General features: G+C 43.6%; 1 protein-coding gene across 1 annotated transcript in view; it reads left to right on the top strand.

The window, feature by feature from the left end:
• CYTH2 (cytohesin 2) overlaps positions 1–27,064 on the top strand; it is a 177,620-nt gene that overhangs the window by 29,843 nt on the left and 120,713 nt on the right. The window contains exon 2 of the mRNA XM_056541855.1: positions 6,803–6,884. The gene's annotated coding sequence lies outside the window, so the exon portion shown is untranslated. The remainder of the gene's footprint in view (positions 1–6,802; positions 6,885–27,064) is intronic.

Below are 27,064 nucleotides of genomic sequence, written 5' to 3'. Positions count from 1 at the left end.
GTGATTTACAACCACACACCGTTATTAGAAACCAAAAAAAATCTGAGGCCAAAAAAAAAAGGGGTGGCAAACGCAGCTCCCTGAACCCCTAATAGGACCCGGGGTAAGGGATCAGACCCTAATAGGACCCTGGGGGACGTATTAGGGGGTCAGGGAGGATTTTTTTTTTTATAAAAAAAAAGCTGTGGCCAAAAAAAAAAAGACGGCGCACGCAGATCCCTGAACCCCTAATAGGGCCCAGGGTCAGGGATCAGACCCTAATGGGACCCTTGGGGACAGGGGGGTCAGGGGGGTTACTTTTTTTTTCTTTTTTTTTTACTTTTATTAACTTTATTGACACTTATTCCCCTACCTGTCCCTGCAAGAGTCTGTCCCTATTCTAACGGCTACTGAGGGGGCTCCGGAGCTCTGAGGGGGGATCCATGGTCCTCTCTGCACTGCTGTACCCGCTGACTGAATGCAGCGAGTGGGTACAGCGGCGGGAAGGACCGTTAACCCCTCCTCTGCCGCGCTACTATTGGCTACTATTGGCAATACTGCCTGGTGCCTGGCCCAATCACTCCCAGTCACTCCCATTCCTATAAAAAATGACTTCCCCTTCCTCTCCTTGCCGGATCTTGTTGCCTTGTGCCCTGAGAAAGCATTATAGTGTGTTTCCAAGCCTGTGTACCCAGACCTTCTGCTGTTTCCCCTGACTACGAACCTCGCTGCCTGCCCTTACCTTCTGCTACGTCTGACCTCGCCTCTGTCTTGTCCTTGTGTACCGCGCCAGTCTCAGCTGCCAGAGAGGTCGAGTCGCTACTGGGGAACACAACCTGGTAGTTACCGCCGCAGCAAGTCCATCCCGCTTTGCGGCAGGCTCTGGTGAACACCAGTAACTGTTTAGAACGATTCCCCAGTACGACCTGCGTCATCGCCTCTCTGGCACAGAGGATCCACCTCCAGTCTCCTCACCAGCCGCTAGTCCGGACCGTGACATCCAGTATCCATAGTTTCAGGTGCTGCACATCTCGTATCTTCACAGCATAAACAATTGCCTTCAGATGACCCCAAAGATAAAAGTCTAACGGGGTCAGATCGGGAGACCTTGGGGGCCATTCAACTGGCCCACGACGACCAATCCACTTTCCAGGAAACTGTTCATCTAGGAATGCTCGGACCTGACACCCATAATGTGGTGGTGCACCATCTTGCTGGAAAAACTCAAGGAACGTGCCAGCTTCAGTGCATAAAGAGGGAAATACATCATCATGTAGCAATTTCGCATATTCAGTGGCCTTGAGGTTTCCATTGATGAAGAATGGCCCCACTATCTTTGTACCCCATATACTCCACCATACCATCATTTTTTGTGTTCCAACAGTCTTGGAGGGATCTATCCAATGTGGGTTAGTGTCAGACCAATAGCGGTGGTTTTGTTTGTTAACTTCACTATTCACATAAAAGTTTGCCTCATCACTGAACAAAATCTTCTGCGCAAACTGAGGGTCCTGTTCCAATTTTTGTTTTGCCCATTCTGCAGCTCCTGAAACTACGGATATTGGAAGCCTGTGCTAGCATTTCTTCTGCGGTGTTGCTATCAGTGTGTGAAGAGTGGGAGAAGAGGGTTGCATTGGCAATCCAACACAATGGGCAGCACATTGAACACATTTTATAAGTGGTCAGAAACTTGTAAATAACTCATGAAAGAATACAGTTATGTTAAAACCAAGCACATCATTGTTTTTCTTGTGAAATTCCCAATAAGTTTGATGTGTCACATGACCCTCTTCCTATTGAAAAAACAAAAGTTGGATTCAAAATGGCCGACTTCAAAATAACCGTCATGGTCACCACCCATCTTGAAAAGTCCCCCCCCCCCTCACATATACTAATGTGCCACAAACAGGAAGTTAATATCACCAACCATTCCCATTTTATTAAGGTGTATCCATATAAATGGCCCACCCTGTAGATTCGCCGCAAATAAATTCGACCCAAAACAAATTTTTTCTGAAAATTTGTCGAAGCCGCTGAATCAAATTTTTCAAAAGTTCTCTCATCTCTAACTGTATCTTTTCAATAGCAGTAGCTACAGAGAAAGTGGCAGCTTGTAATCTGATGCTTAGGTGCAAATGAAGAGAAACTTAGAAACTTTTAAATGTTACAAGATACATCTTAGTTACTTCAATACCATTCTGACAGAAAGACGCCCAGGAATCTTACTAATACAATTGTTAGTTGTAGAATACTGACATCTAGTGACTTTTTAAAATGACTACAACTTTATACATCATCGATAGGAAACACTTAGATAAGAAAAAACTTTTCCTAACTTTATTTGGACAATGAAAAACAATTTTTGGGCTGCACATAAAAACGAACACCAAATGTATGGAGACTCTGGAGGAGCTAACAGAGTAACGCCTGCTCCTATTGCCTTATTCAGTTTCCTTCCTGTGTTTCCTTCCTGACTCCCTGCTCCTTTTTCTTGTCATGTATCCCTCCTGTGCCAGCTGTTAAATTATCCAAGGGATGGATATATAGTGGTTATAAGGAATCTGTAACAATTTCTTATTAAAAGTGACTTTCCTGGTCTTGTCATTATTACCAAAGTTAGTAATGAGGAGCAGAATTTAGTGTATGTAACATCTGATCCAGCTAAAAAATGGCTTATGAGGTTCAGCAAATAGAATCCCATTTGCTGTGGGGATCTCTACATTTTTTAGTCATTACCAATGATATGTCCCTTGTTTCTGGTCGACTCCGGATGTACAGATCCATATAAAGTTTGTAATCCCTTTCTCCATTCTTTAACCCCTTAAGGACCCATGACGTATGCATACGTCATCACACCCTGGGTCTTAAGGACCCATGTCGTATGCATACGTCATGGTCTTTTCTTGGTCTCCGCCGCTCACCTGGCGGAGATCGGAAGCGGATCCCTGCTGAAATCCTTCAGCAGGGATCCAGGGCAAACGCTGAGGATCTGCGGCGATACCGGGCTGATCGGGTCTCTGGGACCCGACCGCCCGGTAATTTTGCGTGATCCCGGTTGTCACAGACAGCCAGGACCATGCTAAGGTATAGGAGCGAGGTGGCAAGCCTGCCACCTCCTCCTATCCCCTGCGATTCTTCGGTTAGCTAACCGACCAAACGCAGGGGGGGGGGCGGTTACCTCCTCCCACCCTGCCCGGCTCCTGGAAGTCCGGAGAGGACGGGAGGAAGACCGGAGGACGCGGCGGGGGACGGGGGAGTGCTGGGGCCCGGCCCCGGTACTTACCTCATCCCTGAAGACCCGGATCCCGACGATGAAGGCGGCGGCGGCGACAGGTGAGTGGATCTTCAGCCGCGGTCGGGCCCTTTACAGCAATGCACGTCGCCGTAAAGCGACATGCATTGCTGTATTGGGACCCTGTATATTACAACTCCCAGCATGCCCAGACGTCTGGGTATGCTGGGAGTTGCAGTTTTGCAACATTTGGAGGTCCGCAGTTTTGGGACCACTGTGCCCTTCCAGATGTTGCAAAACTACACATCCTCAGCATGCCCTTACTGTCCAGGCATGCTTGGAATTGTAGTTCTGTAACATCTGGCCCTTCAAATGTTGCAGAACTACAACTCCCAGCATGCCTCTACAGTTTTGGCATACTGGGAGTTGTAGTTTTGCAACATCAGGAAGTCACAGATTGGGAACCACTGTATTAGTGGTATGCAAACTGTAGTCCTCCAGATGTTGCAAAACTACAACTCCAAGCATGCTGGGAGTTGTAGTTCGGCAACATCTGGCTCTAAAGATGTTGCCGAACTACTACTTCCAGCATGCCTGAGAATATTTGTGAGTTGTGGTTTTGCAACAACTGGAGGCACACTGGTTGGGAAACATTGTCTGTTTAATAACTCAGTGTTTCCCAACCCGTGTGCCTCCAGCTGTTGCAAAACTATAACTACCAGCATGCACTGATAGACTGTGCATGCTGGGAGTTGTAGTTTTGCAACAGCTGGAGATTCCCCCCCCCCCCTGTGAATGTACAGGGTACATTCACATGGGAAGGGGCTTACAGTGAGTATCAGGCTGCAAGTTTGCAATGCAGCAAATTTTGCGCGGCAGCTCAAACTCGCAGCGGGAAACTCGCTGTAATCCCCCGCCCGTGTGACTGTACCCCTAAAAACACTACACTAACACAAAATAAAATAAAAAGTAAAAAACACTACATATACACATACCCCTACACAGCCCCCCTCCCCAATAGAAATGAAAAAACGTCTAGTACGCCACTGTTTTCAAAATGGAGCCTCCAGCTGTTGCAAAACAACAACTCCCAGTATTGCCGGACAGCCGTTGACTGTCCAAGCATGCTGGGAGTTTTGCAACAGCTGGAGGCAACCTGTTTGGGAATCACTGGGGTAGAATACCCCTATGTCCACCCCTATGCAAATCCCTAATTTAGTCCTCAAATGCGCATGGCGCTCTCACTTTGGAGCCCTGTCGTATTTCAAGGCAACAGTTTAGAGCCACATATGGAGTATCGCCGTACTCGGGAGAAATTGCCTAACAAATTTTTTTTCTCCTTTCATCCCTTATGAAAAGGTGAAGTTGGGGTCTACACCAGCATATTAGTGTAAAAAAAAACATTTTTTTTACACTAACATGCTGGTGTTACCCTATACTTTTCATTTTGACAAGAGGTAAAAGGGAAAAAAGCTCCCCAAAATTTGTAATGCAATTTCTCCCGAATACGGAGATACCCCATATGTGGGCGCAAAGTGCTCTGGGGGCGCACAACAAGGCCCAGAAGGGAGAGTGCACCATGTACATTTGAGGTGATTTGCACAGGGGTGGCTGATTGTTACAGCGGTTTTGACAAACGCAAAAAAAAAAACAAGTGACCCCATTTCGGAAACTACACCCCTCACAGAATGTAATGAGGGGTGCAGTGAGAATTTACACCCCACTGGTGTCTGACAGATCTTTGGAACAGTGGGCTGTGCAAATTAAAAATTTTGTACAGCCCACTGTTCCAAAGATCTGACAGACACCAGTGGGGGGGTAAATGCTCACTCTACCCCTTGTTATGTTCCTCAAGGGGTCTCGTTTCCAAAATGGTATGCCATGTGGGTGTTATTTTGCTGTCCTAGCACCATAGGGGCTTCCTAATTGCGACATGCCCCCAAGCAAAATTTGCTCTCAAAAAGCCAAATATGACTCCTTCTCTTCTGAGAATTGTAGTTTGCCCGTAGTGCGCTTCAGGTCAACTTATGGGGTACCTCCATACTCAGAAGAGATGGGGTTACAAATTTTGGGGGGTATTTTCTGCTATTAACTCTTGCAAAAATTTGAAATTTGGGGGGGAAACACACATTTTAGTGGAAAAAAAACATTTTTTTTTACGTATGCAAAAGTCGTGAAACCCCTGTGGGGTAGTAAGACTCACTTTATTCCTTGTTACGTTCCTCAAGAGGTCTAGTTTCCAAAATGGTATGCCATGTGGGTATTTTTTGCTGTCCTGGAACCATAGGGGCTTCCTAAATGCGACATGCCCCCCGAGCAAAATTTGCTCTCAAAAAGCCAAATATGACTCCTTCTCTTCTGAGCATTGTAGTTCCCCCATAGTGCACTTCAGGTCCACTTATGGGGTACCTCCATACTCAGAAGAGATAGGGTTACAAATTTTGGGGGGTATTTTCTGCTATTAACCCTTGCAAAAATTTGAAATTTGGGGGGAAACACACATTTTAGTGAAATTTTTTTAAATTTTTTTTACATATGCAAAAGTCGTGAAATACCTGTGGGGTATTAAGGCTCACTTTATTCCTTGATATGTTCTTCAAGGGGTCTAGTTTCCAAAATGGTATTCCATGTGTTTTTTTTTCCTGTTCTGGGACCATAGGGGCTTCCTAAAGGCAACATACCCCCCAAAAACCATTTCAGAAAAACCTACTCTCCAAAATCCCCTTGTCGCTCCTTCGCTTCTGAGCCCTCTACTGCGCCCGCCGAACACTTTACATAGACATATGAGGTATGTGCTTACGCGAGAGAAATTGGGCTACAAAGATAAGTATACATTTTAATTCAAAAATTGGGTGTACAAGAACATGCGAGTGTAAAAAATGAAGATTGTGAATTTTCTCCTTCACTTTGCTGCTATTCCTGTGAAACACCTAAAGGGTTAAAATGCTTACTGAATGTCATTTTGAATACTTTGGGGGGTGCAGTTTTTATAATGGGGTCATTTGTGGGGTATTTCTAAGATGAAGACCCTTCAAATCCACTTCAAACCTGAACTGGTCCATGAAAAATTGTGATTTTGGAAATTTTGTGAAAAATTGGAAAATTGCTGCTGAACTTTGAAGCCCTCTGGTGTCTTCCAAAAGTAAAAACATGCCAATTTTATGATGCAATCATAAAGTAGACATATTGTATATGTGAATATAAAAAAAATTATTTGGAATATCCATTTTCCTTACAAGCAGAGAGCTTCAAAGTTAGAAAAATGCTAAATTTTCAAATTTTTCATCAAATTTTGGGATTTTTCACCAAGAAAGGGTATTCAAGTTACCAAAAAATTTTACCACTATGTTAAAGTTGAATATGTCACGAAAAAACAATCTCAGAATCAGAATGATAACTAAAAGCATTCCAGAGTTATTAATGTTTAAAATGACAATGGTCAGATGTGCAAAAAATGGCTGGGTCCTAAGGTGTAAAATGGCTGGGTCCTTAAGGGGTTAAAGCATATCTGTCACATCACAGAAAAAAATTATTCTTATATATGTTACTCACTAGGTCATGCAGATGCTTTTCATGTTGTTTTGTGTATAGGTGCTGTTTTTGGCGCACAAATCCCTCTGATCTGCTGTTCACTCATTCTGACATCCACTTCTCAGGAAGGGGCGTGTCCGAGGTATGTACTGAGCCCGCCCTCACTCACCATGTATTCTTTTCCTCCCCAAATCTGCTCTGCAATGCTGGGTCTTTTCATTCAATCACTGAAGGCTGCTCTGTAACTCCTCCTCTCTGTTTTCTAGTGTTGAGCGGCATAGGCCATATTCGAATTCGCGAATATTCGTGAATATATGGACGAATATTCGTCATATATTCGCGAATATTCGCATATTCGTAATATTCTCGTTTTATTTTCGCATATGCGAATATTCGCATATGCGAAAATTAACATATTCAAAATCTACATTAAATGAAAATTTGCATATGTGAAAATTATCATATGCTAATTTTCGCATATGCGAAAATTCGCACGCCAGTCTCACACAGTATTAGAGCCTTCTTTACACCACACAGGCTTGAAGCAGAGAGGTGTGATCACTGTTATGTGTACTGTGAAAAACAAACAAAAAAAAAAAAACGAATATTCTTAATTACGAATATATAGTGATATATTCGCGAACATTCGGGAATTTGCAAATATGCGATAATCGCGAATAAAATTCGCATTGCGAATATTCGCGAGCAACACTACTGTTTTCATGTGGCGTTCTGATAAGACAGGAAAGAGCACAGAGGAGTATTATTAGACATGGTAAAGCACAGAGAAGTACTATCAGACAGGAGAGAGCACAGATGAGTCGTATTAGACAGGAGAGAGCACAGAGGAGTGCTATCAGACAGGAGATAGCACAGAGGAGTGTTATCAGACAGGAGAGAGCACAGACGAGTACTATCAGGCAGGAGAGAGCAGAGAGGAGTTCTATCAGACAGGAGTTAGCACAGAGGAGTGCTATCAGACAGGAGAGAGCACAGAGGAGTACTATCAGACAGGAGAGAGCACAGAGGAGTACTATCAGACAAGAGAGAGCACAGAGGAGTGCTATCAGACAGGAGTTAGCAAAGAGGAGTACTATCAGACAAGAGAGAGCACAGAGGAGTGCTATCAGACAGGAGTTAGCACAGAGGAATACTATCAGACAGGAGAGAGTACAGAAGAGTCCTATCAGACATAAGAGAGCACAGAGGAGTCCTATCAGACAGGAGAGAGCACAGAGGAGTGCTATCAGACAGGAGTTAGCACAGAGGAATACTATCAGACAAGAGAGAGCACAGAGGAGTGCTATCAGACAGGAGAGAGTACAGAGGAGTGCTATCAGACAGGAGTTAGCACAGAGGAGTACTATCAGACAAGAGAGAGCACAGAGGAGTGCTATCAGACAGGAGAGAGCACAGAGGAGTTCTATCAGACAGGAGAGAGCACAAAGGAGTGCCAGTCCCACCCTCACTTACTGCACTTTGTCCCATTCTGTGCTTCAGCTGTGACAAAGATGATGCTGCAGCCAGACAGGGTTATGTTTTTGATGGCATGGGGACCCCTAGCAGTCTTATTTATAAGCCAGGATTTCTATAAAAAGAGATAACATTTTTTATGAAGTATAGTAGAAAGGTTTATGTTTTGCCAAGATGTACAACATGTAAAAGTTTTTGAATCTGACAGTACCCATTTAAAGGGGTACTCTGGCTCTAAGACATTTTATCCCCTATCCAAAAGCTGGGGACCACCACAATCTCTCTTGCAGCACCTACCTGTCTTAGCTGCACAGAGTGAAGATAATGAACACTGTGTTTCTAAATGAACACCGGGTGCTGCACAGAGATCATGAGGTCCCATCGGCAGGACCCCTGTGATCAGACATCTTATCCCCTATTCTTTGGATAGGGGATGAGATGTCTAGGAGTGGAGGACCTTTAGGGGTTAAGGTCAAAATGGGCCATGGCCTTAAGGGGTTAACCTGTTGGGGACCAAGGGCATACAGGTACACCGTTGCTTCCTGGTACTTAAGGACCAAGGGCATACCTGTACGCAGGGCCGGCCTTAGGTGTTCAGGCGCCCTGTGCGAGCTAACCTTGCGGCGCCCCCCCCCCCCCCCCCCATTACCCCATAAACATACACAAAAAGGGAAAAAATCTTTGTAACAAATATTTTTTTTTTATATTTAATCATTCCCCCACCCCCTTAATCAGTCCCATGCCCCCCTTAGTCAGATGCAGTATAGCTCCCCACAGTAGGTGCAGTATAGCTCCCCACATTAGGTGCAGTATAGCTCCCCACATTAGGTGCAGTATAGTTCCCCCAATTAGGTGCAGTATAGTTCCCCACATTAGGTGCAGTATACTTCCCCACATTAGGTGCAGTATAGTTCCCCCACATTATGTGCCATATAGTTCCCCACATTAGGTGCAGTATAGTTCCCCACATTAGGTGCAGTATAGTTCTCCCCATTAGGTGCAGTATAGTTCCCCACATTAGGTGCAGTATAGTTCCCCCACATTAGGTGAAGTATAGTTCCCCACATTAGGTGCAGTATAGTTCTCCACATTAGGTGCAGTATAGTTCTTCTACATTAGGTGCAGTACAGTTCCCCCACAATAGGTGCAGTACAGTTCCCCCACATTAGGTGCAGTATGTTCCCCCACATTAGGTGCAGTATAGTTCTCCACATTAGGTGCAGTATAGTTCTCCACATTAGGTGCAGTATAGTTCCCCACATTAGGTGCAGTATAGTTCCCCACGTTAGGTGCAGTATAGTTCCCCACATTAGGTGCAGTATAGTTCCCCACATTAGGTGCAGTATAGTTCCCCACGTTAGGTGCAGTATAGCTCCCCACATTAGGTTGGCAGTATAGTGCCCCACATCAGGTGCAGTATAGCTCCCCACATTAGGTGCAGTATAGTTCCCCCCCATTAGGTGCAGCATAACTCCCCCACATTAGGTGCAGTATAATGTTCCCCCACATTAGGTGCAGTATAGTTCCCCACATTAGGTGCAGTATAGTTCCCAACATTAGGTGCAGTATAGCTCCCCACATTAGGTGCTGTATAGCTCCCCCACATTAGGTTGGCAATATAGTTCCCCACATCAGGTGCAGTATAGCTCCCCACATTAGGTGCAGTATAGTTCTCCACATTAGGTGCAGTATAGTTCCCAACATTAGGTGCAGTATAGCTCCCCACATTAGGTGCAGTCTAGCTCCCCCACATTAGGTTGGCAGTATAGCTCCCCACATTAGGTGCAGTATAGCCCTACATTAGGAAGAAGCAGGTTCCCCACATTAGGTAGTAGCAGGTTCCCCAAATTCGGTAGCATTGTCATTCCTCCATCCCCCCCCCCCATCCCCCCACCGACTCACACACACGCACAGGCAACCACACATGCACACACAGACAGACAACCACACATGCGCGCACCCACACACACAGACAACCACACATGCACACACACACACACACAGACACCCACACATACACCTAGACAACCTTACCTGACCTGCGCTGTGCTTCTCTTCTCTCTGGCCTATTGAGTGACATCACTGATGTCCTGTGCGGGTCTGCGGAGGTACGTCACATGTGCGACGTCCCTCTTCAGACTTGGGCCGCCAGCCAACCGGAGACGCGGAGGAGGTCGGGTAAGTGAAGCCTTCCGGTGTAATGAAGAAAACTGTGCCCTGAAGCGGAATGTGACCCTCCGCATAGGGACACAGTTGAGGGAGGGTAGTGGGAATGTAATGAGAGGGAGCGGCCTGCAAAGCAGAAAACTGTGTCCCTGTGCGGAGGGTCACATTCCGCTACAGGGCACAGTTTTCTTCATTACACCGGCATTTAGCGCTGCTTGCACGAAGCAGGGCTAAATCCGGGCGTCGGACAATAAAAATTATATATACTTGGTGCGAGCTGTGTCGGCCGCCCGGCACCCCTGTTGTTATGGCGCCCTGTGCGGCCGCACAGCTTGCACACCCCTAAGGCCGGCCCTACCTGTATGCCTGTGGGAATTTCGGTCCCCGTCACGCGCTGGGGGATCGGACCGGGATTCCTGCTGAAATCATTCAGCAGGCCCCCCTTGCAAACCCCTGGGGTGGTCCTGAGACCCCCCATGTCGGCGATCGCCACAAATCGCCGATCAATTCAGATCGGCGATTTACTGCGATTCTGGGCTGATCGGGTCTCTGATGATCCGACAGCCCGGAAAACAGGGATGATCGGGGCTGTCAGAGACAGCCCCGATCATCCTAAAGGATAGGAGCGAGGTGGCAGGGTTGCTACCTCCTCCTATCCCCTGCCATTGGTTGGTTAGGACTGACCGACCAATGGCAGTTGGGGGCGGGGGAGTTAAAGTTGAAATCCCCGCTCTGCCTGGCCCTCGATATCCGGGCAGAGCAGGGGGAAGATGGCGGCGGGTGCAGGAGCGGAGAGGGACCGGCGATTGCGGCGGGACCGGCGGCAGGCAGCTGCAGGACCGGAGGCAGTAAGGAGGCGACGATGGTGGCAGCTGTGGGGGCAGCAGTGAGGATCAGTGGTAAGTGATCTTCACTGCTACCTTCTAGGAGCTGCCATACTACAACTCACACCACTGTGCAGTGGTGTCCAAACTGTAGCCATTCCAGATGTAGCAAAACTACAACTCCCAGCATGCCCAGACAGTCTAGGCATGCTTAGAGTTATATTTCTGTAACAACGGGTCCTTCAGATGTTGCAGAACTGCAACTCCCAGCATGCCTGTACAGTCTGAGCATGCTTGGAGTTGAAGTTTTGCAACATCTGGAGGGCTACAGTTTGGACACTACTACAAAGTGGTCTCCAAACTGTTCTCCAGTTGTTGCATAACTACAACTCCCAACATGTCCTTCGGCTGTCTGGTATGCTGGGAGTTGTAGTTTTACAACCAGTGTGCCTCCAGCTGTTGCTTAACTACAAGCCCTAGCATGCAGGGACAGCCACAGAGCATGCTCGGAGTGTTAGTAGTATGCTCCAACGGTTGCTTGACTTCACGTTTCAGCATGCCCTTCAGCTGTCACTGCATGCTGAGAGTTGTAGTTTTTGCAACAGCTGAAGGCACACTGGTTGTGAAACACTGAGTTTATTACCTAACTCAGTGTTTCGCAACCAGTGTGCCTCCAGCTGTTGCAAACTACAACTCCCAGCATGCACTGATATATCATACATGCTGGGAGTTGTAGTTTTGCAACAGCTGGAGGCACAATGGTTGCAAAACACTGAGTTAAGTAACAAACTCTGTGTTTTGCAAACAGTGTTCCTCTAGCTGTTGCATAATTACAACCCCCAGCATGCACGGACAGCCAAAGGACATGCTGGTAGTTGTAGTTTTGCAACAGCTGCAGGTTTGCCCCCCCCCCCCATGTGAATGTACATTCACAAGGGAGGGGGTTTACAGCGAGTTTTTCGCTGCAAGTTTGAAAAAGTAAAACACTACATATACACTCCCGTACACAATCTCCCCCCCCCCCACCCAAATAAAAATAAAAAATATCTTGTACGACACTGTTGCCAAAATGGAGCCTCCAGCTGTTGCAAAGCAACTTCCAGCGATTGACTGTCCAGGCATGCTGGGAGTTATGCAACAGCTGTAGGCACCCTGTTTGGGAAACACTGCCGTAGGTTAATTTTGGTATTGGAGGCAAGTCTAATTCTTGCATCCAGGTCAGTCCCTATGCAAATCCATAATTTAGGCCTCAAATGCGCTTGGCGCTCTCTCACTTCAGGGCCCTGTCGTATTTCAAGGCAACTGTATTTTTGTACTCAGGGGCTTTTTCTCCCTTTACCCCTTATGAAAAGGTAAAGTTGGGGTCTACTCCAGCATGTTTAATTTTTTACAATAATATGCTTGTGTTGCTCCATACTTTTCATTTTCACAAGAGGTAAAAGGAAAAAAAGACCCCCAAAATTTGTAACGTAATTTCTTCTAAGTAAGGAAATACCCCATATGTGGACATAAAATGCTCTGTGGGCGCACAACAAGGCTCAGGAGTGAGAACGCACAATGTACAATTGAGTTGATTTGCACAGGGGTAGCTGATCAATACAGCGGTTCTGACAGAAACGCAAAGAAAAAAAACACGCACATGTGAACCCATTTTGGAAACTACACCCATCACGGAACATAACAAGGGGTATAGTGAGCCTGAACACCCCACAGGTGTTTGACGAATTTTCATTAAAGTTGGACATGAAAATGAATAATTTGCATTTTTTCAGTAAAATGCTGGTGTTATTCCCCCATTTTTCATTTTCACAAGGGATAATAAGAAAAAGGCCCCCCAAAATTTGTAACCCCATTTCTTCTGAGTATATAAATACCCCATATGTGCATGTAAAGTGCTCTGTAGAAAGGCCACATGCGTTTACAAAGCACCCATGGTGCCAGAACAGTGGACACCCCCCCCCCGCCACATGTGACCCCATTTTGGAAACTACACCCCTCATGGAATGTAATAAAGGGTGCATTGAGCGTTTATACCCCACAGGTGTCTGACAGATTTTTTGAACAGTCGTTCATAAAAATGAAAAATTAAATTTTTCATTTGCACTGTTCCAAAGATCTGTCAAAATCAAGTGGGGTGTAAATGCTCACTTATTAAATTCCATGAGGGGTGTATTTTCCAAAATAGGGTCACATGTGGGGGGGGGGGGTCCACTGTTCTGGCACCATGGGGGCTTTGTAAACGCACATGGCACCTGAATTCCATTCCAAACAAATTCTCTCTTCAAGAGCCCAATGGCACTCCTCTTCTGAGCATTGTAATTTGCGCCACAGAGAACTTTACATCCACATAATATCCACAAATATTGTAACCCCATTTCTTCTGAGTAAGAACATACCCCATATGTGGATGTAAAGTGCTCTGAGGGCAAACTACAATGCTCAGAAGAGTCCTCTTTTGAAGAGAAAATTTGTTCGGAATTGAAGGCCACGTGTGTTTACAAAGCCCCCTTAGTGCCAGAACAATGTAATTTTCATTTGCACAGCCCACTGTTCCAAAGATCTGTCAAGCACCAGTGGGGTGTAAATGCTCACTGCACCCCTTATTACATTCTGTGAGGGGTGTCGTTTCCAAAATGGGTCACATGTGGGGGGAGGGTCCACGCTTCTGGCACCACAGGGGGCTTTGTAAATACAAAAGGCCTCCGACTTCTATTCCAACCAAATTCTCTCTCCAAAAGCTCAATGGCGCTCCTTCTCTTCTGAGCATTGTAGTGCGCCAGCAGAGCACTTGACGTCCACACATGGGGTATTTTCATACTCAGAAGAAAAGGGGTTAGAAATTTTGGGGGTAATTTTCTCCTATTACCCCATGTAAAAATGTAACATTTGGGGAAAAAACTGAATTGTAGTGAAAAAAATGAAATAATTTATTGACACATTCAACTTCAACTAAAAATCGTCAAACACCTGTGGGGTGTTAAGGCTCACTGTACCCCTTGTTACGTTCCTTGAGGGGTGTAGTTTCCAAAATAGTATGCCATGTGGATTATTTTTTGCTGTTCTGGCACCATAGGGGCTCCCTAAATGTGACATGCCTCCAAAAACCATTTCAGCTAAATTTGCTTTCCAAAAGCCAAATGTGACTCCTTCTCTTCTGAGTATTGTAGTACGCCCGCAGTGCACTTGACGTCCCCACATGGGGTATTTCCATACTCAGAAGAGAGGGGGTTACAAATTTAGGGGGACAATTTCTCCTATTGCTCCTTGTAAAAATTTTAAATTTTGGGGAAAAAACTGCATTTTAGTGAAAAAATATTCATTTACACATCCAAATTTAAGAAAAGTCGTCAAACACCTGTTAAGGCTCACTGGACCCCTTGTTACATTCCCTGAGGGGTGCAGTTTCCAAAATAGTATGCCATGTGGGGGGTTTCCTGCTGTTCTGGCACCATAGGGGCTTCCTAAATGTGACATGCCCCCCAAAAACCATTTCAGAAAAACTCACTCTCCAAAATTCCATTGTCGCTCCTTCCCTTCTGAGCCCTCTAGTGCACCCACAGAGCACTTCACATACACATATGAGATATTTCCTTACTCGAGAGAAATTGGGTTACACATTTTAGGATCTACAAGAACATGCGAGTGTAAAAAATGAAGATTTTGAATTTTCTCCTTCACTTTGCTGCTATTCCTGGGAAACACACTTACTGAATGTCATTTTGAATACTTTGAGGGGTGCAGTTTTTATAATGGGGTCATTTGTGGGGTATATCTAATAAGAAGGCCCCTCAAATCCACTTCAAAACTGAACTGGTCCCTGAAAAATTCTGATTTAGAAAATCTTGTGAAAAATTGGAAAATTGCTACTGAACTTTGAAGCCCTCTGTTGTCTTCCAAAAGTAAAAACATGATGCAATGATAAAGTAGACAAATTGTATATGTGAATCAATATATAATTTATTTGGGATGTCCATTTTCCTTTTAACCCCTTAAGGACCAATACAAATAAACCTGTACGCCCTTGAAATACCAGGCCTGTTTTTTCAAATCAGGGATGTCTGTCTTTATTAGAGAATAACTCTGGTAACGTTTTGCCAATCACGATAATTCTGACATTGTTTTTTTGTCACAAGTTGTCCTTCATGTACATAGTAAAAGTAAGCCGATATCATTTGTAGTTTTTTTTTACAATGCAAAAAATCATGAAATCTTTACAAAAAATTACGATTTTTTGCTATTTTAACACTAATAGGTTGCATATATTTATACTGTACTTACTGACCAAATAGTTTATGAAACTTATACTTTCAGATGTCTACTTTATTTTGACGTCATTTTTTTTGTTTTTAATTAACATTTTAAATTAGTTAGAAGCCTAACAATTTAACTTGAAATTTAGAAAATTTAGAAAATTTGAAAAGTACATCTTTTTTTGTGTGCTATGCAAGGTTTGCAGAAATTAAAAGGTAGTAGAACATAGGAACAACCCCCCCAAATGACCCCATTTTAAAAACTAGACCCCTCAAGGTATTCGCTAGGGGGTACAGTGAGTATTTTAACACCATAGTTTTTTGGCAGGAATTATTACAAAGTCAGTGTTAAAAATTCGAAATTTGCAATTTTTCACAAATGCATCATTTGGGGGCATATTTTTTGTACATCACTTCTGATATTGAAAGAAATGCACCCTATATTTTATTTAGCTGCTTGTCCCATGTTCGGAAATACCCCCGCTTTGGCCATATATGGTTCCTTGGCCGCGTGGTAGGACTCAGAAGGAGAGGAGCGCCATTTGGCTTTCAGGGCAGATCAGTACCCCCACCCCCACAAGTGACCCCATTTATATACCGCACCCCTACAAGTTATTGGCTGCACCAGGGACCACTCTGATTGGTCCTTGGTCGGCTAGCAGTATAACGCGTCTGTCTGTGACAGTTAAGGCTCCTGATGGATATATCTGCCATGTTGTGGGAATAAGCACCCGCTCATGGCGAATATACCCATCACTGCTGCGGCTGGGTAGCTCAGTGTGTCCGCTCATGACTGCTGGCGGGAAATCCGCCGCTATGAGTGGACACACAAAGCTACAGAGCCGCAGCAGGGAGCTCATTACCGTGACTGCTGCATAATGTGTAGGATCACATGGTGGACATCCGCAACATATTACATGCTGCGGATGTCCGCCAATGCGATCCTACACATTATGCATTTTTTTTAATTAGATTAATTTAATAAATGTATTTTTAATATATATATAATATATATATATATTTTTTTTTTACACTTTTATTTATTTTTACACTTTTATTTTATTTATTTATTTTTACACTTTTTAATGCTTTGGAATACTTAGTATTCCAAAGCATTGCAGTTATATGCTGCCTGCCAGTTTTCACTAGCAGGCAGCATATTAGGACGTGCCTCTGGCACGTCCTTTCAGGCAATACCCAGGGCAGACCTGGGGGTCTTTGTGGAACCCCCGGCTGCCCAGGTATGCAGCAGCACCCCGCGATCGCGCTGCGGGGTGCTGCAGAGGAGACAGAGGGAGCCCCCTCCCTCTGTCAGATCTCCTTACAGCGCGCGGTCACTTCTGACCGCGGCTGTAAGGGTTAAACTGCCGGCAGTGCGGCAGGTCCCGGCCAGCCGCGGCCACACACAGCACCCCGCGATCGCGATGCGGGGTGCTGCAGGAGTGACAGAGGGAGCTCCCTCCCTCTGTCATAACACTTACAGCCCGCGGTCACTTCCGACCGCGGCTGTAAGGGTTAAAAATGCCGGGACCAAAGTTTACTTCGGTCCTGGCAGTGCAGCAGGGTCCCGGCTGTGTGATACAGCCGAGACCCTGCCGCGATCTCGTGGGTGCACTGGGCAGCACCCACGAGAATAATGGACGAGTATAGACGTCCAGGTGCGGGAACGGCCGCCAACCTGGACGTCTATACTCGTCCGTGGTCGTTATCGGGTTAAGAGAGTTTCAAAGTAAAAAAAATGCTAAATTCTCAAATTTTTTCTGAAATTTTGGAATTTTTCACAAAGAAATTATGCAAGTAACGACGAAGTTTTACCACTAACATAAAGTAGAATATGTCACGAAAAAACAATCTCTGAATCAGAATGAAAAGTAAAAGCATCCCAAAGTTATAAATGCTTTAAATGACAGTGGTCAGATTTGCAAAAAAGGGCTGCGTCCTTAAGGTGAAAATGAGCTGCTTCCTTAAGGGATTAAGGTGAAAATGGGCTCTGTCCCCACGGGGTTAAAGGAGTACTTGGGTGGAAAACAAAAACAAATTTTCAAATCAACTGGTGTCAGAAAATTATACAGATTTGTAAATGACTTCTATTTAAGAAACTCAAGCCTTCCAGTATTTATCAGATGCTGTATGCTCCAGATGAAGTTGTGTAGTTCATTCCAGTCTGACTGTGGTATGAGCTGGAGTATGAGCAAATCCCTATAGCAAATCTCTCCTGCTCTGGACAATTCCTGACATGGACAGAGGTGTCAGCAGACAGCACTGTGGTCAGACTGGAAAGAACAACACAACTTCCTCTATAGTATACAGCAGCTGATAAGTACTGGAAAGATTAAGATTTTTGAATAAGTAATTTACAAATCTGTATAACTTTCTGGCACCAGTTGATTTGGAAAAAAAATAAAAATAAAGGTTTTCACGGGAGTTCCCCTTTAAGGCCAAAATAGCTGTATCCTAAAGGGGTTAATGAGGTTTTGTCCCCTGAATATGCTGACCTATATAAGGGCAACATGGTACGGGGACAGGTTCATGTTTCTATTAGCAAAAACAACACAAAAAAATTATTGTATGTATGTATGGTTTTAACATTACAGAATGAAGCAGCTTTAGCACCACAGACCCAACAATACGCTAGTTACCATTCTAAACACAATTGTCAGATGTTAACACACTTAAAAAAAGCTAAGCTCCTCACAGCGTAGAACGATTTACAGATTGGTTGGTAAAGCTAGGATTCCACTTGTTTTTTTTTTTCAACGTTTTTTTCACTGAAAAAAACACCAGTGCAATTTCCTGCATCTAACTTTTTTTTGTCATTTTTGCATTTGAGTTAAAATTGCATTTTTGGCCCCTTTGGCGTTTTTTTTGAAAATGTGTGTTTCATTTATTTTTTTCTATATATATATTTTTTTTTACAAATTTTTAGGTAGTACTACTACTCCCAGCATGGAACAGATTTTCCCATGATGGGAGTAGTAGTGCCTGTGCTAATAGGATAGGACATATCGCTCAATGCCATCGTCCATAATATAGCAGAGATGTAGAGCGATTCTATACAGCGCTCACATCTCTGCAATATACTCCAGCCAGTGATGTGAATAGAATATCACTCATTCATATTTTCCACCCAGAGTGGTGATTGGCCGGATGGTGGCAGCCAATCACAGCTCTGAGGGAAATGTGAATGAGTGATGTTCTATTCACATCACTGGCCGGAGTATAGTGCAGAGATGTGAGTGCTGTGTAGAGCCGCTCCACATCTCTGCAATAGAAAGGACAATCACAGCGGATGTCAGGAGTGATAACCACTGTGATCTAAAACTTGGTAGCAAAAAAAGAAAGAATTTCTCCAAAAACAGGCGCTTCTCCCATTAAAAGGTTTTCTTTGTTCCATCAAGGTAGATATAAAAGATTAAAAAGCACTTTCAACGCATTTCTAGCTCGGACCGAGCTCTTTATCAAGACGTGCACGTGCACAATAAACCATATTGTGATCCATAGGTGCAGGTCCTCCACTCCAATGTAGGTGCACAACTGCACTTGGGGTTGAGCACCTTGTATCACCTTAGATCACGTCAATGTACTTGCAAGTTTTATCTCTGTCTGCCGACTCCCCTGGAGGATCGGGTGCTCCACGGCTGCTGACCCGCTATCTGATGAGCTGTTATAGATGTTATGCTCTAAGCATAACACATTCCGGTGAGCATAATATTATTGCCAACATTGCCTGAATTTTTTATGGTATTTCACTAGGATCGCGCTCTTCTTATCTTTTTTGTCTCTATAGTACAACCACTGGGATCTGTCCTTGACTGCAGATACTACTACTCCCAACATGGAGCACACTCTGCTCCATGTTGGGAGCTGTAGTACCTGCAGTTAAGGAAAGATCACAGTGGATATCACTCCTGAGACCCACTGTGATCCTTCTGTATAATGTATAGATGTGGGCGGCCGCTCTTCTATGGTCCCCTGCACTGACGTATATATACACCTATTCATATTTCCCACAGAGAGTTGCGATTGGCTGGAACCATCTCGCCAATCACTGCTCTCTGCAGGAAATATGAATAGGTGTATATACACGGCAGTGCAGGGGACCATAGAAGTGCGGCCGTCCGCATCTATAAATTATACAGAAGGATCGCAACGAACCTGGGTGATCTGTCAATTAGTACAGGTACTACTACTCCCATCATGGAAAAGCGTCTTCCATGCTGGGAGTAGTAGTACCACCTAAAAAAACAAAGAAAAAAAGTGAAAAACACACACTACATTTTTCTTATTGTCAGCTACATTTTTAGTGCACTGCTCGCACATATAAATTGATCCCTGTTTAAAAATGAATACAAATTTTATTGTAAAAAAGATTAATTTCGTTAAATACAAATTTTTCATGACTGTATCTTTTTTTTATATTTTTTTTAATGGTACCCTACAAAAAAAAGGTATCTCCATCACTTTTTTGGATCACTAAAGTCCAAAAGAGAATAAAAATCGCCTGCAAAAAACGCCAAAGTTAAAACCCACATAGTGTTTTTTCTTGGTGTTTTTCTACTCCCATTGACTTCTATGGGAGAAAAACACCATGATTTCAGGAGAAAAAACAGCAAAGGCTCAACATGCTGCAATTTTGCAAAACTGCCAAGGAGCTGGAAAACGCCAAAAAAGAGTGAAAAAATGCCAAAAGGATTAAAAAAAATGCCAAACTTAAAAACGCCAAGTGGAAAAATAATTTTGGGATTCCTCATTGTTTTACAGCTAATATCTAGCCACAGCGCAGAATTGGCGTTTTTCTTGGCATATTCCCCCCCAAAAAAACAAGTGGAATTCTAGCCAAAATGATGCATTAAACCAGTGTTTTCCAGAATGTCTACTGCTTTTGCAGAACTACAACTCCCAGCATGTTTACTTAACTCCCATTATGTAAGTAATCCTGCATAAATATGAAAATACTCATTTAACCCCTTCAGGACCAAGCCCATTTTGGCCTTAAGGACCAGAGTGCTTTTTGCACATCTGACCACTGTCACTTTAAACATTAATAACTCTGGAATGCTGTTAGTTATCATTCTGATTCCGAGATAGTTTTTTCGTGACATATTCTACTTTAACATAGTGGTAAAAGTTTGTGGCAACTTGCATCCTTTCTATGTGAAAAATCACCAAATTTCATGAAAAAATTGAAAATTTAGCATTTTTCAAACTTTGAAGCGCTCTGCTTGTTTTTGCATCATAAAATTTATGAGTTTTTACTTTTGGAAGACACCAGAGGGCTTCAAAGTTCAGCAGCAATTTTCCAATTTTTCACAAAATTTTCAAACTCGCTATTTTTCAGGGACCAGTTCAGTTTTGAAGTGGATTTGAAGGGTCTTCATCTTAGAAATACCCCACAAATGACCCCATTATAAAAACTGCACCCCCCAAAGAATTCAAAATGACATTCAGTCAGTGTTTTAACCCTTTAGGTGTTTCACGGGAATAGCAGCAAAGTGAAGGAGAAAATTCAAAATCTTCATTTTTTACACTCGCATGTTCTTGTAGACCCAATTTTTGAATTTTTGCAAGGGGTAAAAGAAGAAAATTTCTCTTGAGTAAGCACATACTTCATATGTCTATGTAAAGTGTTCGGCGGGTGCAATAGAGGGCTCAGAAGGGAAGGAGCGACAAGGGGATTTTGGAGAGAACATTTTTCTGAAATGTTTTTGGGGGGCATGACACCTTTAGGAAGCCCCTAGAGTGTCAAAACAGCAAAAAACACATGGCATACCATTTTGGAAACTAGACCCCTTGGGGAACGTAACAAGGGGTAAAGTGAACCTTAATACCCCACAGGGGTTTCATGACTTTTGCAAATGTAAAAAAAAAAAAAAATTTACCTAAAATGCTTGTTTTCTCAAAAATTTTACATTTTTAAAAAGGATAATAGCAGAAAATACCCCCCAAAATTTGAAGCCCAATTTCTCCCGATTCAGAAAACACCCCATATGGGAGTGAAAAGTGCTCTGCTGGCGCACTACAGGTCTCAGAAGAGAAGGAGTCACATTTGGCTTTTTGGAAGCAAATTTTGCTCTGGGGGCATGCCGCATTTAGGAAGCCCCAATGGTGCCAGGACAGCAAAAACAAAACACATGGCATACCATTTTGGAAACTAGACCCCTTGGGGAACGTAACAAGGAGTAAAGTGAACCTTAATACCCCACAGGGGTTTCATGACTTTTGCACATGTAAAAAAATAATTTTTTTTACCTAAAATGCTTGTTTTCCCAAAAATTTTACATTTTTAAAAAGGGTAATAGCAGAAAATACCCCCCAAAATTTGAAGCCCAATTTCTCCCGATTCAGAAAACACCCCATATGGGAGTGAAAAGTGCTCTGCTGGCGCACTACAGGTCTCAGAAGAGAAGGAGTCACATTTGGCTTTTTGGAAGCAAATTTTGCTCTGGGGGCATGCCGCATTTAGGAAGCCCCTATGGTGCCAGGACAGCATAAAAACCCCACATGGCATACCATTTTTGAAACTAGACCACTTGAGGAATGTAACAAGAGGTAAAGTGAACCTTAATACCCCACAGGGGTTTCACGACCTTTGCATATGTAAAAAAAAAAAAAAATTACCTAAAATGCTTGGTTTCCCAAACATTTTACATTTTTACAAAGGGTTAAAGCAGAAAATACCCCCCAAAATGTGAAGCCCAATTTCTCCCGATTCAGAAAACATTCCATATGGGGGTGAAAAGTGCTCTGCTGGCGCACTACAGGTCTCAGAAGAGAAGGAGTCATATTTGGCTTTTTGGAAGCAAATTTTGCTCTGGGGGCATGCCGCATTTAGGAAGCCCCTATGGTGCCAGGACAGCAAAAAAAAAAACACATGGCATACCATTTTGGAAACTAGACCCCTTGGGGAACGTAACAAGGGGTAAAGTGAACCTTAATACCCCACAGGGGTTTCATGACTTTTGCAAATGTAAAAAAAAAAAAGATTACCTAAAATGCATGTTTTCCAAAGGGTAATAGCAGAAAATACCCCCCAAAATTTGAAGCCCAATTTCTCCCGATTCAGAAAACACCCCATATGGGAGTGAAAAGTGCTCTGCTGGCGCACTACAGGTCTCAGAAGAGAAGGAGTCACATTTGGCTTTTTGGAAGCAAATTTTGCTCTGGGGGCATGCCGCATTTAGGAAGCCCCTATGGTGCCAGGACAGCATAAAAACCCCACATAGCATACCATTTTGGAAACTAGACCCCTTGGGGAACGTAACCAGGGGTAAAGTGAACCTTTATACCCCACAGGGGTTTCACGACTTTTGCATATGTAAAAAAATATATATTTTTTTACCTAAAATGCTTGGTTTCCCAAACATTTTACATTTTTACAAAGGGTTAAAGCAGAAAATCCCCCTCAAAATTTGAAGCCCATTTTCTCCCGATTCAGAAAACACCCCATATGGGAGTGAAAAGTGCTCTGCTGGCGCACTACAGGTCTCAGAAGAGAAGGAGTCACATTTGGCTTTTTGGAAGCAAATTTTGCTCTGGGGGCATGCCGCATTTAGGAAGCCCCTATGGTGCCAGGACAGCATAAAATCCCCACATGGCATACCATTTTTGAAACTAGACCCCTTGAGGAATGTAACAAGGGGTAAAGTGAACCTTAATACCCCACAGGGGTTTCACGACTTTTGCATATGTAAAAAAATATATATTTTTTTTACCTAAAATGCTTGGTTTCCCAAACATTTTACATTTTTACAAAGGGTTAAAGCAGAAAATACCCCCCAAATGTGAAGCCCAATTTCTCCCGATTCAGAAAACATTCCATATGGGGGTGAAAAGTGCTCTGCTGGCGCACTACAGGTCTCAGAAGAGAAGGAGTCATATTTGGCTTTTTGGAAGCAAATTTTGCTCTGGGGGCATGCCGCATTTAGGAAGCCCCTATGGTGCCAGGACAGCAAAAAAAAAACACATGGCATTACATTTTGGAAACTAGACCCCTTGGGGAACGTAACAAGGGGTAAAGTGAACCTTAATACCCCACAGGGGTTTCATGACTTTTGCAAATGTAAAAAAAAAAAAGATTACCTAAAATGCTTGTTTTCCAAAGGGTAATAGCAGAAAATACCCCCCAAAATTTGAAGCCCAATTTCTCCCGATTCAGAAAACACCCCATATGGGAGTGAAAAGTGCTCTGCTGGCGCACTACAGGTCTCAGAAGAGAAGGACTCACATTTGGCTTTTTGGAAGCAAATTTTGCTCTCGGGGCATGCCGCATTTAGGAAGCCCCTATGGTGCCAGGACAGCATAAAAACCCCACATAGCATACCATTTTGGAAACTAGACCCCTTGGGGAACGTAACCAGGGGTAAAGTGAACCTTAATACCCCACAGGGGTTTCACGACTTTTGCATATGTAAAAAAATATATATTTTTTTTACCTAAAATGCTTGGTTTCCCAAACATTTTACATTTTTACAAAGGGTTAAAGCAGAAAATCCCCCTCAAAATTTGAAGCCCATTTTCTCCCGATTCAGAAAACACCCCATATGGGGGTGAAAAGTGCTCTGCTGGCGCACTACAGGTCTCAGAAGAGAAGGAGTCACATTTGGCTTTTTGGAAGCAAATTTTGCTCTGGGGGCATGCCGCATTTAGGAAGCCCCTATGGTGCCAGGACAGCAAAAAAACACACATGGCATACCATTTTGGAAACTAGACCCCTTGGGGAACATAACAAGGGGTAAAGTGAACCTTAATACCCCACAGGGGTTTCACGACTTTTGCATATGTAAAAAAAAATATATATATTTTTAACCTAAAATGCTTGGTTTCTCAAAAATTTTACATTTTTACAAACGGTTAAAGCAGAAATTACCCCCCAAAATTTGAAGCCCAATTTCTCCCGATTCAGAAAACACCCCATATGGGGGTGAAAAGTGCTCTGCTGGCGCACTACAGGTCTCAGAAGAGAAGGAGTCACATTTGGCTTTTTGGAAGCAAATTTTGCTCTGGGGGCATGCCGCATTATGAAGCCCCTATGGTGCCAGGACAGCAAAAAAACACACATGGCATACCATTTTGGAAACTAGACCCCTTGGGGAACGTAACAAGGGGTAAAGTGAACCTTAATACCCCACAGGGGTTTCACGACTTTTACATATGTAAAAAAATATATATTTTTTTTTTACCTAAAATGCTTGGTTTCTCAAAAATTTTACATTTTTATAAACGGTTAAAGCAGAAATTACCCCCTAAAATTTGAAGCCCAATTTCTCCCGATTCAGAAAACACCCCATATGGGGGTGAAAATTGCTCTGCTGGCGCACTACAGGTCTCTGAAGAGAAGGAGTCACATTTGGCTTTTTGGAAGCAAATTTTGCTCTGGGGGCATGCCGCATTTAGGAAGCCCCTATGGACAGCAAATAAACAAAAAAACACATGGCATTACATTTTGGAAACTAGACCCCTCGGGGAACGTAACAGTGTTACAGTGAGTACTTACACCTCACAGGTTTTTTGAACAGTGGGCCATAAAAGTGAAAAATTTGATTTTTTTTTGCACTATATTGATAGTGTTACCCCAAATGTTTCATTTTCACATTGGGTAATGTGGCAAAAGGCAAAAGGCCCCCAAAATTTGGAGAACAATTTTGTCTGAGAAAAAAAATACCCCATATATGGATGTAAATTGCTCTGTGGACGCACTGCAATGCTCAGAATGGAAGGAGTGAAAATTTTGTTGAAATTTAAGTCGGGGGTCATGTGCATTTATAAAGCCCCCAACAGCAAAAAAAAAAAAAAAAAACACATGTGACACCATTTTAGAAACTACACCCCTCATTGAATGTAACAATGGGTACAGTGGGAAATAATACCTCACAGGTTTTTTGAAAAGTGGGCCTAAATTCTAAAATTAGATTTTTTTACACTAAAATGCTGGGGTTACCCAATTTTTAACATTTTCACAAGGGGTAATATGAGGAATTGGGTTACAAATTTTGGAGGGCTTTTTCCCCTGACTATGAAAATACATCCACATATGGGGTAACGTGCTGGGCGGGCGCACAACAAGGCTCAGAAGTCATAGAAGTCACTTTGTATTTGAGGCCTATGGCATATCAGTAGCTGACGTTTACATACATTCTGAGGAAAATACAAAAATGAAACACCCAAATGTGACACCATTACAGAAAGTACCCACCCTAAGGAATGGGTATAGGGGTAAAGAGGACATTTTGAACGCATGGGTGTTTCCTAAATTTATTTTCCAGGAATGGATGAAGGGTAGCTTTTGAAAATTGCAATTTTCAACCTATGCTCTGCTTCATCTTTCTGGGAACAACTAACATGTGACTCCGAATTGTCGCCTGGAAATACGACAGAGCTCAGAGAGAACTCTTCGCATTTGAGGTGGATGTTTGTTACGGACCTAACAGTTACATACATTCAGAGGAAAATACAAGAAAGGAACACCCACATGTGAACCTATTACAAACTACACCCCCTAGGGAAGGTGTATAGGGTGAAGTGGAGATTTGGAACAGACGGGTGTTCCCTTCATTTATTTTCCAGGAATGGATGAAGTGTACTATGGGGGGGGGGGGGGAGAAAATTGCAATTTTAGTACTGATATGCCAATTATTTTCCCAGAATGATGACGCAGAGTACAGTCAAAAGTAAAAATGATGCCCGCCCCAAACCCTATACTCTGAATCATCATTCTGGGAAGGGGATGTGGTGGGCCGTCCCTATTCTGTTACCTCAAATGTGCACCCCGCTCAGATGGGGAGAGAGAGCGTTGCACATTTGAGGCAACTGCAAACCTCCAATGCTGTTGACTCTGTGTCCCATGACCCATTTTTTAGGGGGAAGAAAAAAAAAAGATATTGGGGGTATTGAGAAAAAGTTTTTTTTGTTTTTGTTTTTGTTTTTTTTTGGGGGGGGGGGAATTTGGTATAAAATTTGGAAGACAATGTACCCTGGACTGGTACATTGGAGTCGAATTGTGGGGAATGAAAATTAGGGCAAAGGATGGAAAATTTAGTACTCCATGGAAGTCTGATACTCCCTGAAGCAGCCTATGCAGAGGCCCGGATGATCGGGGCAAGTGTCGCATTGAGTGGTGGTGTCCTTCCGAATCCCCCTCTTGCGACACACTCTGCATTTCTTCTGAGATCGTCCCTTCTTTCCAGTGTGGGGGATCACACCTGGAAAGTGTTGGCCAGGGACGATCCGGGGACCTGAAGTTCCAGAGGTGCTCTGACCCGCTCTTTGGCAGTCACCAAAGATGAGGGCCTTTAGAACTTCCTCTTGGAACTCCAGGTATGTCCCTGTGTTGCCAGCATACTTGTGCAGTACAAAAGAGTTGTACATGGCAACCTGTACCATGTAGACCGCAACTTTTTTGTACCATATCTTTGTTTTCCGCATGGCATTATATGGCTTGAGGACTTGATCAGAAAGATCAACTCCCCCCATATACCGATTGTAGTCCAGAATACAATCGGGCTTGAGGACCGGTCCCACAGTACCTCACACAGGGACAGGGGTGCTGCCATTCCCATGAATTGTGGTGAGCATAAGGACATCCCTCTTGTCCTTATACCGGACCAACAACA

This window comes from Hyla sarda, chromosome 10 (genome assembly GCF_029499605.1).
Source record: "Hyla sarda isolate aHylSar1 chromosome 10, aHylSar1.hap1, whole genome shotgun sequence".
In the NCBI taxonomy this organism is placed as follows: domain Eukaryota; kingdom Metazoa; phylum Chordata; class Amphibia; order Anura; family Hylidae; genus Hyla; species Hyla sarda.
This window is presented reverse-complemented; position numbering and strand designations above follow the sequence as displayed.